General features: G+C 35.7%; 1 long non-coding RNA gene and 1 pseudogene across 1 annotated transcript in view; both read left to right on the top strand.

The window, feature by feature from the left end:
• The first annotated feature begins 466 nt into the window (after window positions 1–466).
• The window catches only part of LOC140624927 (uncharacterized), a 50,941-nt gene continuing 44,135 nt past the window's right edge, over window positions 467–7,272 (top strand). The window contains exon 1 of the long non-coding RNA XR_012024356.1: window positions 467–534. This is a non-coding gene — a long non-coding RNA (uncharacterized lncRNA). The remainder of the gene's footprint in view (window positions 535–7,272) is intronic.
• Window positions 2,332–2,934, top strand: LOC140624742 (small ubiquitin-related modifier 2-like; annotated as a pseudogene).

Raw genomic sequence — 7,272 nt, 5'->3', positions numbered from 1 at the left:
CAGGCTCCCCGTAAGAAGTCTGATGGGGAACTCGATCCTTGACCCCAGGATCATGCCCTGAGCCAAAGGCAGACGCTCAACCGCTGAGCCAACCAGGCCTCCTGGTTTTGTTTTTAATTTTTGAAGACCCTTTCCCACATCTAATTTTTTCCAACACTTTGGAGTTTTGAATAATTTTTAATAAAAAGATACACTTATTGAAGCATATCATGCATTCCTCTCCCTAATCTATATAGCTTACTAGTATAATTATTGTTATTTATTGCTGTTTTGACTTGAGGTACATGAGACGAAGGGAGAGGGGAAAATGGGAAGATAACTGGAAGATATCATATGGTAATAAAATGTAAGAGGACAGATTTTGAAGAGGGAAAGACTTTAGAGAGAGAGATTAAGAAGAGAAAAAAAAACTGGAGGCTAAAAAAGATGTTCCATCTGGTTTCTGCAGCTTCTTTCTTTCATTTATAGACAATCTCAGGACCTGAGAACAAAGCACAGTTGGCCAATGCCGTTTGAGGGATGGCATAAAGAAAGGTAAGAGAATCAGCTGTGCATTGCCCTGTAGCAGATTCTGTCAATTCTGGGAGGTATACAGGCCAGCAACGATAGCATGCATCTCAGTGCCAGAGGCGCTGATTACCCTTTAATTGTTTAAATTTATGTAACAGCATATTTTCTCCCCAACTCAACTAAATACCTGATCCCACTGATGAAGCACCTAACTCATCAGTAACTTTGAAAGTGTCATTCAGGTTAATTAAACACTGCTTTATTTATGGAAATACCTTTTGTTTTAATAATTGGTAGTGGTTTTTAATTCCACCCTCTACTAAGTGTGTGTGTGTGTGTGTGTGTGTGTGTAATTATCTTGATCCTCTATCTTGCTAAGATTTTTGAACACCTTCTACACTTTCTGAATAAAACTCTATTACAAATAAAAAAATAAAAGTAACAGACATTCATATGATTTTTACTATGTTTCAGGCATCACCCTAAGTACTTTATACAACTCCTATAATCCTCAAAAAATTTACAAACTGGGTATCATTACTATCCCCTTCCTACATGTGAGGAAACAGAGGTTTAAAAAACACAAAACTTGCTTAAGAATATAGAAAGGAGGGATGCCTGGGGGGCTCAGTGGTTGAGCATCTGCCTTCAGCTCAGGTCGTGATCCCGGGGATTGATTCCACATGGGGCTCCCCACAGGGAGCCTGCTTCTCCCTTCGCTTGTGTCTCTGCTTCTCTCCGTGTGTCTCTCATGAATAAATAAATAAAATCTTAAAAAAAGATAACACAAAGCAGCAAATTAGGAACTGACCTAGAATTTGAGAACTTAGTGCAAGAGAATCTGCTCTTCTGCATTCCTTCATTCCATCAACAAATGTATTGATGGTTCCACCTCCAATTATGAAGTAGGAAGTTGTAAGAGAACGTAACTCTCACCATAACAAGCAAAACATATCACATGACGTACAAATTAGTTTTCTGGAACCTCTGATAAAAGTGACAGTGAAAGAAACTTTAAATAAGCTAAATTCCAGTGACGAATACTTCATAGGAGAAAAGACAAACAAAGCTACTCTCCTTGGCTGACTAGCAGGAAAAGAAAACTTTCTCCACAGATAGAAAATTAGCAGAATCTTTAACAAAATTTCAAGGCCTGTATGTGGGCTGCCAAGAAAGATTGGGATCCTGAGACTCTAGTGTAGTCATAGAGTAAATCTGCACTCACTCACCAATTCTACTGCCTGGGTCTTTACTGACTGCTTCAGGGGCATTTCTCCACAGGCTTGAAGGCAGGGGAGAATTGAGAGGGATTAATTTCAACTCAAGATTTCAGCTTCTAAGAGCTGGAGACCGACACTGTTCTGAGAGGGACTGCTCTGAGGCATTTTGGGAAGAGAAAGATCTTCCTGGGCATACAAAGTCTTAGTACGACTGGAGGAGAGCAAAGAAAACTCCCTAGAAACAGGAAGAGCTGGAAGTACTATAAAAGATCTTCACATTTTAAAAAGCTAGCACTTGGGCAGAGGAGCATAGAAATCTACGGATCTCACTAGTGCTCAGACCCCTAGTAGTCTGCAGGGTTTCATTCTAATTCCACTTCCAAAACCTGTAAAGCCTTTGGTCAAACTAAAGCTGCAACAAAGCCCAAACATATCTCAACTAGAGACCAGATTTATTTAGCTCTCCACTCTAGATCTTTTCTAGAAATAAAAATGATTACATCCATTTCTATTGTTTCCTTACACAAAGCATCCTTAGTGCCATAAAATTTCCACAACAAATAAGATCTGTAAATCACAGCCAAAAGAGAAGCAGACCCAGATGGCCCAGATGTTGGAATTATCAGAGATTTTAAGTAAAATATGTACAATAAAAAATCTAAAGGAGCAAATAGAAAAAGTAAGCAACGTGAGTAAAGAGATGGAGGATTTTAGCAGAAGCATGATGTTAAATAAAAATCTATTGAAAATTCCAGAAAAAAAAAGCAGTATCATAAATGAAATGTTCATTAGATTGATTTAACAGCAGACCAGAAGACAGGTCAATAGAGCTCCTGGTGCTGGATCAAATGAGAGCCTGGTACCTCTTTGTGAAGCAGTGGCTGAGGAGAATTTGGCACACACCAAGGCAGATGAAAAGTCCAAGGAAGGAGTTAAGATTGGAAACAACAATCATGTTAATTTGAAGGTGTTGGCTCTGAATAGTTCCGTGGTGCCATTTATGATTAAGAGGCACAGAACACTTAGTAAACTAATGAAAGCCTATTGTGAACAATAGGCTTGTCAATGAGATTTGTCAATGAGACAGATCAGATGCCAAAGGGATGAACAGCCAATCAATGAAACAGACATTCCTGTATAGGTGGAGATGGAGGATGATGATACAATTGATGTGTTCCAGCAGCAAACAGGAGGTGTTTACTAAAAAGAGAACCAGCTACTTTTTACTCCAGAAATCTTTTTCTTCCAGACCAAGAGGACAACCTCAATTAGAAAACTGCAATTTGCTTCCACGACATCCCAACTATAGTTTTTTTCCTATTCTTTAATTTTCTCTTCCCCATTCTTTCATTGCACATAAGGTAACTGATGTATATACACAAGCATATTATATTTTTTTAAACTAAATGGCCAATGATATGTTCTGATCAATACCAAGCGGAGATAATATGGGGGAAATATTGATTTTATGAAAATACCCCTTTATCCATTTGTGTTATTCAATTCCTATCTTTTTATCTCAGTAAATTATTTTGCTCTCAAAACAAAACAAAAAGAGCCACATAAAAATCCTTTTGTACTTTATTTGATTGGAGAACTTTAAAGCTTTACATCTGTCACTATCAAACCAAGGACAATTTTATAACTTTTTTGAACATAGCAATAATAACATACAGGGCAATCTGTCTTAAGTAGAAATAAATTAATATAAAAAATGAATCCTAGATATTTTTCCCTTCAAGTCAAATGTCATGTCTTGTTGTTTAAATAAACTCCTTGTTTAAAATAAAAAAAAATAAACAGATCAATAGAAGGTATCCAAACTAAAGCCAAAATACAATAGTAAAAAAAAAAATGAAATAGAAGTGTTTGAGATCGGTAGGGCATTATCAAATCCACCTTGAGTGTAGAAAAAGAAGATAGAGAATAGGGTAGAAAAAATATTTAAAGAAATATAGCAGAGAATGATTCCAAATGATTGAAAGACATTAATACACATCTTGATACTCAGTGGACTCCATGAAGATTGCTACAAAACAAAACATGCATAAACTCTTCATAGTTTAACTGCCTAAAACAAAATTTAATAATTTAAAAGCAGCCAGCAAAAAATAGACACTTTATCTTTAATGGTACAGTATGCATGATGGTTGATTTACCACTAAAAATTATTGGATGATATATTAATGGACAAAGCATAATATAAAGTGATAAAAAAAAACCAAAAGTCAACCTAAGAGTATTATATATAGGTCTAGCTATCTCTCTCTCTCTCTTTTTTTTTTAAAGAGGGCAAGTAACGCCATTTTAGAGAACTAAACTTCAGGGAATTTGTCTCCAGCAGCCCTGTACTAATGCTAAAAGTAGTTCTTCAGTGGAAGGGAAATGATACCAAGTGAAACCCCAGATCTGTAGGAATAAATGAAAGGCATAAAATAAAGTCAATATCTGAGAATATATAAAAGACCTTTCAATATATATCTATCTCGTATCTATGTGTATTTTTAAAAGACTGCAGAATATTTAAAAGAAAATAATAATATAGCAAATGTAGAGATTTTTAGCGTATCTAGAACTAAAATATAAGAAATAAAGTACATAGGGGATCCCTGGGTGGCGCAGCGGTTTGGCGCCTGCCTTTGGCCCAGGGCGCGATCCTGGAGACCCGGGATCGAATCCCACATCGGGCTCCCGGTGCATGGAGCCTGCTTCTCCCTCTGCCTGTGTCTCTGCCTCTCTCTCTCTCTCTCTGTGACTATCATAAATAAATAAAAATTAAAAAAAAAAAGAAATAAAGTACATAAAGGACAAGAAGATGGTAAAAAACCCCCACTAAACTGTTTTTAATTTAGCATAATATTATTTGAACTTAGGCTATAAGGAGTGTAAGATTAATATTATAAACTCTAAACCTCTACTGTCCAATAGGGTAATCAGTAGCTACATGTTGATATTTAAATTCAGGTAAAAATTAATCAAAATTAAATAAAATTAAAAATTCAGTTCCTACGTTATATTAGCCACATTTCAAGTGGTAAGTAACTACATATCTATAGTGGCCACCATATTGAATTGAACAGATATAGAAGATTTCCATCATTTAAGTTATTTCATTCATCACTCCTCTAGATAAAGCATAAACATACAACACAAAGATATAAATCTATATACTAAAAGGGGAAGTAAAAATGGAATACAAAAAAACATGCAATTTACTTCAAAGTAGAAGGGAAAAAAGGAGAAATGTTTAATAAATAAGATAAATAAAAACCAAATATGAAGATAGGCTACTAAAATTAGAACTATGTTGATAATTACATTAAACACATTAAATGTTAATAAACAAAAAATTCCATGTAAAAGTCAGAGATAAGGTTATATAAAAAAGACATAATCTATATTTTATGTGTATAGGCAGAGCAGTTGAAAGTAAATGTATTTAAAAGAACCACTGAAACATTAAGATTAAGAAATTTTAATTCACTGATTAAGATTTGTGGTGCTAAAGACACTTTTTAAACACTAAGATTAAAAGATTGGTTGGCCACCTTAATATCAGACTAAGGTGATTTCAAGGGAAAGAATATTACTGGAGAAATAAAGAAACATTTCATAATTATAGAGGGGTTGATTCATCAAGAAGTTATGATTCTAAAAATGTACTCAATAACAAGATTTCAAAATACAGGAAGCAAAACTTGACAGATTAAATGGAGAAGTAGACAAGTCCACGTTTGTGGTCAGAGATTTTATATAGTCACCCCCCAACAACTATTTATGTATAATTCCACCCCAACTACTATACAAAGCCTTTACCTGTGCACATGGATTATGCACCAAAACAGACTACCAACTAGGCTATAAAAAGTAACAAAAATACTAAAGAATTAAAATAATATGAATATAGTCTCTGGATACAATGGTATCAAATTAGAAATTCGATTTTTAAAGCTATATAAAAACTTCTAAAGTACTTGTGATTTCTAAATAGCCCATAGGTCAAGAAGAAATCAAAAGGAAAATTAGACTACAAAATGAGTGATAATAAAAACATAGTATATAGGGATCCCTGGGTGGCGTAGCGGTTTGGCGCCTGCCTTTGGCCCAGGGCGCGATCCTGGAGACCCGGGATCGAATCCCACGTCGGGCTCCCGGTGCATGGGGCCTGCTTCTCCCTCTGCCTGTGTCTCTGCCTCTCTCTCTCTCTCTCTGTGAGACTATCATAAATAAATAAAAGTTTTAAAAAATAATCTAAAAAAAAACAAAGCTAAAAAAAAAACATAGTATATAAAAAATCTGTGTGATTCAGCTAAAGCTGCACTAGAAGGACATTTAGAGTTTAAATGTTTACAGCAGTAAAGAGGAATAACTTAAATATAAAAAACGAAAACTTCTACTTTAGAAGCTAGACAAAACAGAGCAAATTAATCCCAAAGTAAAAGAGAAATAATGGCGATGAAAATATAAATCAGCTCTAGGATTTTGATGGAATCTTGTCTCACATTTAGATCTTTCATCCATTTTGAGTTTATCTTTGTGTATGGTGAAAGAGAGTGGTCTAGTTTCATTCTTCTGCATGTGGATGTCCAATTTTCCCAGCTCCATTTATTGAAGAGACTGTCTTTCTTCCAATGGATAGTCTTTCCTCCTTTATCGAATATTAGTTGCCCATAAAGTTCAGGGTCCACTTCTGGATTCTCTATTCTGTTCCACTGATCTATGTGTCTGTTTTTGTGCCAGTACCACACTGTCTTGATGACCACAGCTTTGTAGTACAACCTGAAATCTGGCATTGTGATGCCCCCAGATATGGTTTTCTTTTTTAAAATTCCCCTGGCTATTCGGGGTCTTTTCTGATTCCACACAAATCTTAAAATGATTTGTTCTAACTCTCTGAAGAAAGTCCATGGTATTTTGATAGGGATTGCATTAAACGTGTATATTGCCCTGGGTAACATTGACATTTTCACAATATTAATTCTGCCAATCCATGAGCATGGAATATTTTTCCATCTCTTTGTGTCTTCCTCAATTTCTTTCAGAAGTGTTCTATAGTTTTGAGGGTATAGATCCTTTACATCTTTGGTGAGGTTTATTCCTAGGTATCTTATGCTTTTGGGTGCAATTGTAAATGGGATTGACTCCTTAATTTCTCTTTCTTCAGTCTCATTGTTAGTGTATAGAAATGCCACTGACTTCTGGGCATTGATTTTGTATCCTGCCACGCTACCGAATTGCTGTATGAGTTCTAGCAATCTTGGGGTGGAGACTTTTGGGTTTTCTATGTAGAGTATCATGTCATCGGCGAAGAGGGAGAGTTTGACTTCTTCTTTGCCAATTTGAATGCCTTTAATGTCTTTTTGTTGTCTGATTGCTGAGGCTAGGACTTCCAGTACTATGTTGAACAGCAGTGGTGAGAGTGGACATCCCTGCCTTGTTCCTGATCTTAGGGGAAAGGCTCCCAGTGCTTCCCCATTGAGAATGATATTTGCTGTGGGCTTTTCATAGATGGCTTTTAAGATGTCGAGGAATGTTCCCTCTA

Source organism: Canis lupus, chromosome 35, assembly GCF_048164855.1.
Source record: "Canis lupus baileyi chromosome 35, mCanLup2.hap1, whole genome shotgun sequence".
NCBI classification, from domain to species: domain Eukaryota; kingdom Metazoa; phylum Chordata; class Mammalia; order Carnivora; family Canidae; genus Canis; species Canis lupus.
This window is presented reverse-complemented; position numbering and strand designations above follow the sequence as displayed.